Source organism: Nicotiana attenuata, chromosome 2, assembly GCF_001879085.1.
Source record: "Nicotiana attenuata strain UT chromosome 2, NIATTr2, whole genome shotgun sequence".
NCBI lineage: Eukaryota > Viridiplantae > Streptophyta > Magnoliopsida > Solanales > Solanaceae > Nicotiana > Nicotiana attenuata.
In genome coordinates, this window is record NC_031990.1 from 46,532,659 (window position 1) to 46,546,715 (window position 14,057).

A 14,057-nucleotide genomic window follows, 5' to 3' on the forward strand; every position below is an offset into this window, starting at 1 on the left:
CTGACCCTTTGCCAAAGCGATTTCTTCACGAGGATAAATGAGAGGGTTATGCAGTACCAATTTGACCGAATTTCAGAAAAAATTGGGGTTTTTCCGGCCAAGTTGATTTAATATTCGAAGCATCTCGGGCAGATTCGAGGGGAAATACTATGGGGTGTGGATAAAGGAAGAAGCGGAGGTATCAAGGTGTTAATTTGGGTCAAAAGGAGTGACCGGCATCATGCCCGTAAAATTTCAACCGGAGATTCGACGAACTCCGGCAAGATTCGAGGGAAACCGATGGTAGGGATGGAAAGAGGGCTTCATGGTGGATCTATGGTGTGAATTTGGTGGTTATCAGCGTAGGTTACGTTTCCCGCCGGTGAGGGCTCCGGCGATGCCGGCCGGCGGAGGAGGAAGTATACGATGAAGATGACTTATGTTTTATTTTTAGGGTTGAGGGTTATTTTATCAAAATTGGGAGGGTTTAATCTACGCCCTTGGATTGGATTGGATGGAAGGCCAGGATCTTTTCTTTAATTCTTGAACTCAAAACGACGTAGCATGGCTTCAATACTACGTCGTTTAATTGTCTCAAACCCCTGATTTTGGACCGGGTAGGGGAGATAGAATTGGCTGGTTGTTCAGGGGTCGCGTGTTATTTTGGGCTCAACTTTAAACGTTACAGCCCAATTTTTACTCAATTTATTTAATTTCTTTTGGCTTTTGTATTTTATTTTCTTTGGCTTTGTTTTTCATTTTTGTATTTTTGTATTTTTCTAATCTTAATAAAAATGTAAAAATTAAGATAAAAATCTAATTACACCATTTAACTCCTAAAAATTATTTAAAATCATAATTTAAAGATGAATGCAACAGTTATCAATTAAAATTGCCTAAGAACTATTTTTGTGATTTTCTTCAATTGTTCTAAAATGAATTAATACCTACTTAAATACCAAAATGTGAAATTAAATTCCTAATGTTAAATGCATATTTTTGTATTTTTTTAATATGAAATTATTATGCAACCAATTATCACAAAAATGCAAACAAAATTCATAAAAAATGTAAAATCATTTTATTTGAAACTCTTGGAATAATTTGCTTAGGGCAAACATCACGTGCTCACAGCTGTCCCCCTTAGCCGGAAACACGAAGAGTTTTCCGTGCAAGACAAGTGAGCGGAAAATAAGAGATTTTTTCACCGTTCGCATATTACGTGTGAAGCATTTTGAAAGATGTTGACCGCACCTTGCTTCAGAGGCTGCCTAACATATCCTCCCGGGCTAAACAGGAATCAGGTTCAAATGTATTCTGGAATGTCCTGGTTAGCCTGGGACTACCAAGAGCTGTGATGTTCACTGCTGTTGCTACTGCCTGCTACTGCTCACTGACCTCCTTATTTTTACACAGGTATAAATAAAAGAAACTAGACTAAAGCTTATATCTAATGAATTTACAAAAGATTCCTATCTAATGTCTTCAAACTTGCTCTTATGGTCCTTTGTTGCATTGTTGCATTGCATTCTCCCTGGCGAATCCTTTGTGCTGCCTTTGAATTGTGGTCTTGAGATGTTTTGCCCTTTCTCCAGGTGGCTGCCTGACTGACTAGAACTAGAAGTTTCCCTGCCTCTTCATAGCGGGTTCCTGATTGCGCTTGTGTTGAACGGTATTCCTCTTGTTCTCAGCCGGGCTCCTGATTGCTTGGAAACTTGAAATGCGTTGCCTCTTGTTCTCCAGGCGGGCTCCTAATTGCTTGACGCTTGAAAAGTTTAATGGCCTCCGTTCTCAACCAGGCGGGCTTCCTGACATGCTGAAAATTTGTATGCATCTGTTCTCCAGGCGGGCTCCTGATTGCCTGACTGCTTTGACAAGTATGCCTCCGTTTCTCCAGGCCGGCTCCTGACTGCTGACAAATTTGTAATGCCTCTATTCTCCAGGCGGCTCTGATTGCCTAAAACTTGAAACATCATTGTGCTTTTTGTTCTCGCAGGCGGCTCCTGATTGCTAAACCTTTGAAAACATATGCCTCTGTTCTCCAGGCAGGCTCCTGACATTCAACAAGATAACAACAAAGAAAATTTTCTGCCCGCAGTTTGGTATACTGGGTACGAGCCTGTGTTCTAAATAGTTATAAGTAAGTTAACTTAAGCTAAAAATTTAGATATAAGTGGAATATTTTTTCCTTCGGGTTCGTTATTTTTTCCCAGGTTGGGCGGCTGGCTGCGGCAGTCAGGAGCCCACCTGGAGAACAAGGAATCTTTTTCAGTTCAGCAATCAGGAAGCCACCTGGAGAAACGGGAATATACTTGCAAGCCTATTTCAAGCAGTCAGGCGCCCACCTGGAAAACAAAGGGAAGTATAATTCAAATTTTAGCTTTTAATTTTTAAGCATTTGATAAGCGTTCTGTACCCAGTTACCAAAACAGGGGGGGGGGGGCAGAAAAAATTTTCTTTGTTGTATTATCTTGCTTTGAAGTCAGGAGCCCTGCCTGGAGAAGCAGAGGCATATGTTTTACAGTTTTAGCAATCAGGAGCCCGCCTGAGAACAGAAGCATATGATTCAAGTTTTAGCAATCAGGAGACCCGCCTGGAGAATAGAGCAAAAATACAAAATTTCAGCAGTCAGAGCCCGCCTGGAGAAAACGGAGGCATAACTTGTTCAAAGCGTTCAGCATCTCCAGGGAGTCCCTGGAAGAAACAGAGGCATAATATACAAATTTCAAGCAGTTCAGGAGCCCGCCCTGGAGAACGGAGGCATACTTTTCAAAAGCGTCAGCAAATTAGGAGCCCCGCCTGGAGAACAAAGGCACGCATTTTCAACGTTTCAGCAATCAGGTTAGCGCCGCCTGAAGACAACAGAGGAATACCGTTCAAACACAGCAATCAGGAACCCGCTTGAAGAGCAGGGAATACATTCTAGTTCACCTCGTGTTTCGTCATTTTCCGCCTGAACTGCTGAAGCTTGCAAGTATTCCCTTGTTTCTCCAGGTGGGCTCCTGATTGCTGAAACTTGAAGTATTCCTTGTTCTCCAGGTGGGCTCCTGACTGCGGCATGAATAAGACAAAACAAGAAAAATTTTCCTGCCCAGTTTGGTAAGCTGGGTACACGGGTGAAGTGTTAACTGAATTATTCTACAACCCGTATAGAATTTAAAGCTAAGTCCTAATTATCCAGGGAGGTTCCCTGACACTTTCTGACAATTACGAACCTAAGTTATATCTTCTAAAGGTATTCCCCTACTACATTTGTTAAACTAATAGGTCTTAAACTACTCCCCATTATCCAGAGGGTCCTGAAAATCAAAATCAAGTCTTATCCTAGGTGTGCCAATTTTTACAGCTAAATTATACTATCCTACACCAAAGTCTTATCCTACAATCGAAACGAGATTCGTTTTATTAAAGATTCAGAGTCGCCACTTGGGAGATTTATGGTGTCCCAAGTCACCGGTTTGTATCCCGAATCGAGGAAAGGGTTTGACTCTGTATTACAGTCGCGAACCAGAAATCCAGGTAAGGAATTCTGTTAACCCGGGAGAAGGGGTTAGGCACTCCCGAGTTCCGTGGTTCTAGCACGGTCGCTCAACTGCTATATTTGGCTAAAAATTTGATTTTAATACATGTTAACCTACATTGCGATTTTAAAGTTATTTACCGCTTTTGTCAATTATTATTTATTTAAGAAAATGAACGTTGTTTAAGAACGTGTTTTCGGATCACGTCACATGAAATTCACCCGGATCCTCGACATATTCTTATTTAACGTTTTCGGATTTGGATTTGGGTCACATGAAATGCACACCCGAATTTAGGAATGTAATATTATTAAAATTCGCGCCTAAAGAGACTAACGCATTATTATCTTTGGGGAGACCGTGAAATTCGCTAAACGGCCCGTTCCGAATTCTAAGTATTTTGAATTGAGGGCCCCACAATTGTGTATTTGATTTGGCGAGGCTCATCTCATTTTATTATTAAAAGGCCAATCTAAAGCAAGCAAAAATTCTCTATTTTTGTGTTATTTGTCTCTAAAGGTCAATTAACTCACGAATATAAATTCGAGCCTCGAATTCAAGTCCGAATTCAAACAAAAGGGAAGACCCTTTTAGCTTGAACCCGCTACCTAATTCAAAACTCAATTTCATATTTATGAGTTAATTTCCCATATTCCTAACTAATCAATTGTTTTATGAAAGCAAATGGTCTTCTAACAATAATTTGGGCCTAAGAAAGTTTGGCCCATAGCTGAAATGTGATTAGTCCTGCCTTGTGAAAGGCTGGACCTGCGTGAGTTGTATGACTCACCTTAGGGCCTACTATTACTGGGCCGAATTGGACTTGCAAAGGAGCCCAAATCTCTTCTGTATAGACTGTTAGACCCAAATTTCCCCTTCACACTGAATTCTAATATCTACACACAACTTTACATTACCCAGATTTACAAAAAAAAAACGTAATTCATGCATTTACTTTGATAAAACAATTAAACTTTCTGATTTCAACTTTAATTCAGATTATTTTCTCTATGAGCTATTGGAATACTATTAAGGCTAGAGGAAACAAAATTGAGAATATTAAACTAATGATCAAGCGATTCAAGATCTAATTTTAAATATCAATACATGAGAATTCAAGGCTTTAGAAATGACTTCCAATTTAAGTTGCCTCCTGATTTTATTAATCAAAATTAGTAAGGACAAAATTAAACTATTTAAAATTGAAGTATAATTTCAAATCACCTTATTATATTTGGGAATTCTATACTAAACATATAACCTAAATCAGCTATAGCCATTTCCAGTCACACTCCTGTCTCTAACAATTAACAAACACCAGATCTTCATACAAATTATTAAACAATGACAACAAGTATCCAAATTAACCTAAGGCAGACTAGAGCAACATCAAGTATTTTAGTAGTAATCCAACAGTCCTGTTATACAATTCATATCACAAATATATGAGCTAAAATATCTACTATACCATTCACTGCCTATATAACTCTAAATAGAAGTTGATTGACCAATTATAACAAACTTATAAATTGCAACAGCAGAAGCATTTTCGTATATAAGGCTGATGATCATCTTCATTTTCAACTTCGATTCACATTTACATTGGAATGGATTCAAAAAGGTGTACCTGGAAGTGGAAATAAAAGGGGAGAAATAGGAGCAATCAACAACAGTATATGGCAACAACAACTAGTAACTCAGCACAACTTAGAAAACAGACTCAAAAATCCAGGATTGCTTCAAAATCAGATAGATTCACATATACAGCCACAACACATAACCAAAGTGTTCAGAAACAGCCTCAGATTCACTCGACAAATCCTCAAATACCTTTGGATACTTTGATAAAACTCAAACTTAACAGAAATGAAGGAATTCTAAAGGTCTTTCAAATTGATCTACAAAATGCAATCGGACAGTGAAATTTTGGTTTTCTACTGATTTGCTACTGTTTTTGGTTTTTCTGGACAAAATTTTTAGAAGTGAAGAAAGGATTTTTTTAGCTCTTAAGTATTTGAAATCCCAAAATAAGGATCAGATCTGTTGATAGGATTTTTGGGGGGAAATTTGGAGGTTCTCAAACTTCTTTTACAAGTAAAGGGACAGCCTATTTATAGATATAATTGGAGGGAATTTCAGATTTTACTTTTTACACATTAGTCCCTATTTATTTCTATTTTTACCCCCTATTTCTGACTTGTCTCACAAGTAAGTGCACCTATTTAGCCAAAATCTACACTAGAGTCTATTCTAGAAGGTTATATACCCCTTACAATTCCTATACTACCCCTACCTCACTTCCAAAATTACCAAATCAGATTAAAATACCCTTTTCCATTACCCAAACTACCCTTTAACTAGGCTGTAATTACTATTAGCCTATTTTATATACCCAAATGCCCCCACCTTCCCCTCAGAATTACTGCCCTTGTCTATCCCCGTCAGCTAACCCCAGTTCTATGCCCATTCCCTATAATGGAAACTAATCTTGATTCAAACTAAACTAACAAATTACGACTTGACTAATTAAGCTAAAACTGAATTAAATGATACTAACAGAAATCAATTCAAACCAAAACTGCTCGAAATTCAACAAAACAAGAACTAAACCTATGTCTAAAACAGAATTATTATGAGTTCAGGAACAAAACCAACATCGAATCATCATGAAACAAATTTCAACCTAATAGTCAAACTAAAATAAAAAATGTAACAAACAAGAATTCGTTAATTGATTATGCCATAGAATTATAACAAATTTAATCAAAACTAACAATGAACCTTAACTAGATACTAACAGACATGAAAACGGAAACAAAAAGAAAAAAGAAAAGAAATCAAACAAAGAAGAAAAGGAACAATATCGGAACTCACTGAAATGGCTCAAAGAAATTCAGAAGGTGAACATTCTTGGGGACATCTGACCTTTGCCAAAGTGATTTCTTCACGAGGATAATGAGAGGGTTATGCAGTACCCATTTGACCGAATTTCAGAAAAATTGGGGTTTTCCGGCCAAGTTGATTTAATATTCGAAGCATCTCGGGCAGATTCGAGGGGAAATACTATGGGGGTTGGATAAAGGAAGAAGCGGAGGTATCAAGGTGTTAATTTGGGGTCAAAAGGAGTGACCGGCATCATGGCCGGAAAATTTCAACCGGAGATTCGACGAACTCCGGCAAGATTCGAGGGAAACCGATGGTAGGGATGGAAAGAGGGCTTCATGGTGGATCTATGGTGTGAATTTGGTGGTTATCAGCGTAGGTTACGTTTCCCGCCGGTGAGGGCTCCGGCGATGTCGGCGGCGGAGGAGGAGTATACGATGAAGATGACTTATGTTTTATTTTTAGGGTTGAGGGTTATTTTATCAAAATTGAGGGTTTAATCTACGCCCTTGGATTGGATTGGATGGAAGGCCAGGATCTTTTCTTTAATCTTGAACTCAAAACGACGAAGCATGACTTCAATACTACGTCGTTTAATTGTCTCAAACCCCCGATTTTGGACCGGGTAGGGGAGATAGAATTGGGCTGGTTGTTCAGGGGTTCGTGTATTTTGGGCTCAACTTTAAACGTTACAGCCCAATTTTTACTCAATTTATTTCATTTCTTTTGCTTTTGTATTTTATTTCTTTTGCTTTGTTTTCATTTTTGTATTTTTGTATTTTTCTAATCTTATAAAAATGTAAAAATTAAGATAAAAATCTAATTACACCATTTAACTCCTAAAATTATTTAAAAATCATATTTAAAGATGAATGCAACAGTTATCAATTAAAATTGCCTAAGAACTATTTTTGTGATTTTCTTTAAATTGTTCTAAAATGAATTAATACCTACTTAATACCAAAATGTGAAATTAAATTCCTAATGTAAATGCATATTTTTGTATTTTTTAATATGAATTATTATGCAACCAATTATCACAAAAATGCAACAAAATTCATAAAAATGTAAAATCATTTTATTTGAAACTCTTGGAATAATTTGCTTAGGGCAAACATCACGTGCTCACATTCGGTCCTCAATATTCGAACGAGATCCCGGTTTAATTCCTTGTGCTTCTACTCAGACTCCAAAGCTCCAAATTGTTCGATTTAGCTCCAAATTATCTTCTTAACTCGGAATAATTTCCTGCAAGGCATAAAACCCGTAATAAGTGCAAATCGCCATTATTTAAGCTCAAACACCAGTAATGTGTAGTAATTAGACTGTAAAATACGGCTAAAACACAGGTCTAGCCTACCATCAGTCTTCAGCTGTCTAGATGCGTAGTCAATAAGCCTACCGTCTTGCATCAACACCGCACCAAGGCCAACACGTGATGCATCACAATACACAATATAGGACCTCGTACCCCATAGGCAACACCAACACTGGGGCTGTAGTCAAAGCAGTCTGGAGCTTTTGAAAGCTCGCCTCACACTCTTCAGATCATCTGAAAGGAGCACCCTTATGGGTCAATCCGGTCATAGGTGCAGCTATAGATAAGAAACCCTCTACGAAACAATGATAATACCCGGCCAAACCAAGAAAACTCCGAATCTCAGTGGTCGAAGACGGTCTTGGCCAACTCTGCACTACTTCAATCTTCTTCAAATCTACCTTGATCCCCTCACTTGACACCACATGACCCAAAAATGCCACTGAATCAAGCCAGAATTCACACTTTGAGAATTTTGCATACAATTTCTTCTCTCTCAAGGTCTGGAGCACTATCCTCAAATGATGTTCATGATCATCCCATCTATGGGAGTATACCAAGATGTCGTCAGTAAACATAATGACGAACGAATCAAGATAAGGTTGGAATACACTATTCATCAGGTGCCTTAATATTGCTGGGGCATTGGTTAGCCCAAATCACATCACAATGAACTCGTAGTGACTATACCGAGTCCTAAAGACAGTCTTCGGAATATCCAAATCCCGAATCTTTAGCTAATGATAACCTGAACGCAAATCAATCTTTGAGAACACTCTGGAACCTTGTAGTTGATCAAGTAAGTCATCAATGTGTGGCAATGGAGACCTGTTCTTCACTGTAACCGTGTTTAGCTGTCGATAATCAATACACATGCGCATAGAACCATCCTTTTTCTTCACAAATAAAATCGGATCACCCCAAGGCAACACACTAGGCCGAATGAAACCCTTATCAAGAAACTCTTGCAACTGTTCCTTTAATTCCTTCAGCTCCATTGGGGCTATTTGATAAGGTGGAATAGAAAGGACTGAGTTCCCGGCAACAAGTCAATATCCCTATTGGGTGGCATGCCCGGAAGATCCGCTGGAAATGCATTTGGAAAGTCTCTCCCTACCGAAACTAACTCAATGGTAGGAGTATCAGCAGTGACATCTCTCACAAATGCTAGATAAGCATCACACCCCTTCAACCATCCCCTAAGCCTTTACAAATGATACGACTCTGCTAGGAACATAATCCAATGCACCCTCCACTCTAACCGTGGTAAACCTGGCATAGCTAGTGTCACAGTCTTGGCGTGACAATCTAGAATATCATGATAGGGAGACAACCAGTTCATTCCCAAGATAATATCAAAGTCTACCATACTAAGTAACAATTGATCAACTCTGATCTCAAAACCACCAATAACAACTAAACACGTCTGATACATACGGTCCACAATAATAGAATCTCCCACAAGTGTGGATACATAAACGGGAGAACTCAAAGAATCACGTGATATATCCAAATACGGAGAAAAGTAAAATGACACATAAGAATAAGTGGATCCCTGATCAAATAAGACTGATGCATCTCTATGGTGATTCGGAACCATATATGTAATGATTGAGTCTGAAGCAACTGCCTCTGTCCTACCTGAAAAAACATAGAATCTGGCCTGGCCTGGCCTCCCCCTGCAGGACGACCTCTACCCGCCCATACCTACCCCTAGCTGGATGTACGGGTGGAGCGGCAACTGGGGTAGCAATCATGGCCTGAGAAGTCTATGGACATGACTAAATCCGTGGAGCTTGAGTAGTCTGCAGAGGTGCACCCCTCCCAATTCTGGGGCAATCTCTAACCATATGGCGGGTATCACCAAACTCAAAGTAAGATCTTGCTGGTCGTGGCTGCTGAGACTGGCTCGAGCCTGGTCGGCTGGATTGACCGCTGAAGGCACCCTGTGCCTGAGGTGCACTAGAAAGTGGATGAGCAAAATGTGCAACCTGAGACCTCAGGACAATCGGAGCACTAGAAGCTGGAAGTGCTGAGTAAATTGGACGACTCATATAACCTCTACCATGACGGGCTGTAGCTGTAGAGATACCACCACTAAATCCTCCCGTACCACGAGGCCTCTTGGCCTCCCTGTCCTCTCTCTCACGGCCCTACATACCCTCCAACCTTCGTGCAATCTCTACCACCTGTTGATATGGGGTATACGTCTCCAACTCTCGAGCCATGCTAAATCTAATAGCATAGTTGAGCCCCTTGACGAATCGACGGACTCGCTCCCTGACTGTAGAAACCAAGGCAGGTGCATGTCTGGACAAATCACTGAATCGGATAGCATACTCCGACACTATCATAGCACCCTAGCGCAACTGCTCAAACTCTGCACCCCATGCATTCCTAAGGGTCTAAGGAACAAACTCTATCAAGAACAACTCTGAAAATCGAGTCCATGTAAGTGAAGCTGCATCAGCTGGGCTACCCTCCTCGTACACTCACCGCCACTGATATGCCACTCCGGATAGCTGGAAAGTAGTGAAAGCAACCCCGCTCATCTCCACAATATCCATGGCGCAGAGAATATGGTGGCACTCCTCAAGAAAACCATGTGCATCATTTGAAGTTAAAACACTAAAAGTATATGGATGATACTTCTTGAACCTCTCAAATCTAAGCTGCTTCTCCTCAGACGTTGTTGCCCTAGCCGCGGGCTGAACTGGGACGATAGGGTATAATCGTATAACTTCTAGGACCTAATCAACCTGGACCCGCTGCTCTGGGGTACAGGCCACGGGAGTTTGAGCTCCTCCCACAGCCTGAGATATGGCTGGTGCAAGTGGAATCAACCCCGCCTGAGCTAAGGTACCGAACATGCTCAAGAACTATGCGAGGGTCTCCTGAAGTGTTGGGGTAGCAACAGGCGCCTCGGGTGCCCATCCCCTAACTATAGCTACTAGTGGCTCCTGTGTCGCAGCTCGGTCAAGTGCTCTGGCTACACCACATGCCCCTTCTCGGCCTCTGCCCTGGCGTTGACCTCTCGCGGCTCTAGTAGGGGGTGCGAATGTCTGATGGTCGGATCAACCGGTACGTGTCTCACCATCTATGACAGAATAAAAAGTCAAAGATTCAGTTTTCGAAGTCAACCAATTCACACAATAAGGAATCAAAGAATTGAAGTTTTTCCAAACAATTCCATAGCCTCTCGAAAAAAGTACAGACGTCTCCGTACCGATCTATAAGACTCTACTAAACCTACTTATGACTTGTAACACCTATGAACCTAGAGCTCTGATACCAACTTGTCACGACCCCAATATCCCTCCGAAGGATGTCATGATGACACCTACTTTTTACGACTAGGTAAGCCTAACATTTGATAACCACTAAACATATATAATTGACAAAATACAAAGAAAACCAGTCTAATAAACTCATATAAACTCTCGAGAACAGAATCACATAAATACATTCCCCAAGAACGGTGGAACAGAGTCATAAGCTCTACAGAGTATGTTAAAGTGGCTAGTATATCACTGTCTGAATGGAAAATACAATAGTAGTAAAAGTAAAAGAAGGTGACTCAGAGGCCTGCGGCCACTGAACAAGCATACCTTGAAGTCTCCATAAAGCAGCTAGCAAATGATCGCTAACGGCCGATACAAACAGACATACTTGGATCAAGATAGCTACTAGGATATTTGCTAGCTGCTTTACGGAGACTTAAAGACACCGTAAGTATCAAGCCTAACCTCGGTAGAGTAGTGACGAGGCCAGATCAAGACACATACTAGGATATTTACACAAATAAATATTTTACTTTATTTGTATAATTTTCTTTCAATATTGGTACAAATATATATATTAAGTATTGCTGGTAAATAAAAAGAAAAAATAGAAAGAAGAGCAAAGAAAGCGGTAGCAAAGACAGAGAACCAAGGATGGCATCCTCCGTCTAGGGTTGTCATCCATGGGAAGTGAAAACTAGAGAAAATTGAGTTTAAGAATAAAGGATGGCATCCCAGATCACATCACAGGCCAAGATTGACATCCCCATGTTGGTGTTGAAGACCAAGAATTGCATCCCCAATCTGAGGATGGCATCCTTGAAGTTTATGTTTTTCTTTTCCTATAAAAAGGGCCATGAGTAGGAAGGGGGAGCGAGAGAAAAAGAAGCTATTTTAGTCTATGACTTTTGCATATCTTTAAGGTTTGAAAGTATATTTTCTTTTCAGAAATAGTAAGAATTTAACTCTTTTTAGCTTTTCCTATTTTCCTCCATGGAGTAATTTTCTTTCAGTTGGGATAAGTGAAGAAGCTTGATATATTATTATAATGGAAATTTCGATATTTTTATTATTCTTGAGTGAGAGTACTTCTTTGTTAATTTTTACATCAAGTGTAATGAATATATATTAGTCAACATTATCATATCTACATATTAAATGTTATAATATTCTTTGTATTAATCTTTGCTATCGAAAGAAGCAAGAATTAAACAGGGATAGTTATAGCTAGATATGTTTGTATGATAATTTGAAGTAATTATATTTAATTACTTAAAATTCTTTATCTTGATTTCTTGAGTTTTCATCCGAAAGAAAAAAATCAATTAGCCATGTTAGAGAATTTAACTAAAGCTAATTGAAAGAGGCTTTATGCTATATGATGTACTCATTTAATATAAGCTATTTTTTATTTCAATACTATGAGTTTTATTTTATTATACTAATCGAAAGAAGCAAAATAATATGAAAGACATGTGGTAGAAATATTATTTATTAATCAAAAGAGGCAATTAATGTGTGGCATGGAAAATAAAACTTTCTAAAACTCCATTATAATCTTATATCAGGTGGATGCACAAAATTTCAACTCCTTTAACTTACAATATAAAAAACAATTATTCTTGTTTTCAAGTAGATTATAAATCCAACTCTTTTCAGCGAATAGACTCTCCTAATGGATAATGTGAATTTGTAGCATAGATTCTCTGATTTCTGTGGACGATATCATAAACTATACTATAATTTGATAAGTACGAGCGAGAAAATTATATACATATTGTGCTCGTTAAATTTTTGGCGTTGTTGTCGGGGATTGGCAGTTGTCTACTTCAGATTAATTATCTTCTTACTAATTAGAGAAATTATTCTGTGTTTCTTTGTTCTTGTCTCTCCTTCAGGAATTGCAGTTATTNATGTAGGCCCACCTCTAGCAAAGAGTGGTCCCTCGCACATTAGGAAACGCGCTTACTTGAATACGCGAACTAACTGCTCTATGTGCTCATATTTGTGCAAACACTGAAACTAACTTCTACTCTTCTTTTCTTTTCTTTTCTCACATTGCTTTATTATTATTCCCCAAAACAGAGGTTGGTTTGTGTGGAAGGGTCAGTGCATTACGTTGTGTTTAGGAACCTTGTTCCTTCATATTGAAAAGTGTATATAATTTTGAAAACTTACCAATGATGTAACAAATGAATCGATTTGGAAATGTTTACAAAATCTTCCTATTGTATAATTAATAATAACCTTTTCTTGATCATAGTATAATCTTATATCAGGTGGATGCACAAAATTTCAACTCCTTTAACTTACAATATAAAAAACAATTATTCTTGTTTTCAAGTAGATTATAAATCCAACTCTTTTCAGCGAATAGACTCTCCTAATGGATAATGTGAATTTGTAGCATAGATTCTCTGATTTCTGTGGACGATATCATAAACTATACTATAATTTGATAAGTACGAGCGAGAAAATTATATACATATTGTGCTCGTTAAATTTTTGGCGTTGTTGTCGGGGATTGGCAGTTGTCTACTTCAGATTAATTATCTTCTTACTAATTAGAGAAATTATTCTGTGTTTCTTTGTTCTTGTCTCTCCTTCAGGAATTGCAGTTATTGTATGATCAGCATCTCTTCAAAGGAGTTGGTTGAATACGATTTTTAGATTGAAAGATTTTTGTGGATAAGAAAAAAGGGACAGAAAATAACCTCTCTTTCGTCATCGCATAGAAACATGGAACATGAGGAAGATCCACCACAACCACTAGTTGCACCGATAATTTCACCTGTACCTGAGGACCAATTTGATAAAAGGGCCTCCAGGCCAGCAAATATGATCCTAAGGGATTATCCCAAAACATATCAGTTTGACTATGAATCAAGTGTTAGAAGGCCACCACTGGCCGCTAATAACTATAAAATCCAAACTGGCTTAATTCAAGCCATACAATAAAATTGTGTATTCAATGGAGAATCCAGTGAGGATCCTCATACTCATTTGATAGATTTTTTTGAATTGGTTGAAACAACAAAATACAATGGTGTCTCACCAGATGCAATTAATATACAC